Here is a 557-nt window from a genome sequence, read left to right as displayed (position 1 = left end):
TACACATACATATATATATATATATATATATATATATATATATGAACTTATACATACACACACATGTGCGTGCACATACACACACATAGACAACTGCACATACTATAATTTCATGTATATTGCTATGCACGAAAGTCTTGGACCTTTAGTGATATAGTTATGTAGCTTCAACGCTAAATTTTCTATGTGTGTGCATGTGTATGTATGTACATGTATATGCATGCATGTGTAGACATATACATATACACAATACACATATTTTCTTTAGAATTAATAATTCATATGCCCTATGGTGTATTATTGTTATTATTATTATTATTATTATTATTATCATTATTATTATTATTATTATTTTCATTATATTTTTTGTTATACAATTTTTCTCCTAACGTTGGCTTAGTGACAAGGAACATGTCATTCCCATAATTGAAGTTGAAGGTGGTAGGGAGTAGTGTGGGATATTTTAAGGTGCTAGAATAGAGTATTTAGTTTTCCAACTGATTTCCTTCTCTAGGCAGAGAAAAAAATCTCCTATATTTCTTAACTATGCTTTTGTG

Source organism: Octopus bimaculoides, chromosome 14 (genome assembly GCF_001194135.2).
Source record: "Octopus bimaculoides isolate UCB-OBI-ISO-001 chromosome 14, ASM119413v2, whole genome shotgun sequence".
Lineage (NCBI taxonomy): Eukaryota > Metazoa > Mollusca > Cephalopoda > Octopoda > Octopodidae > Octopus > Octopus bimaculoides.
This window is presented reverse-complemented; position numbering follows the sequence as displayed.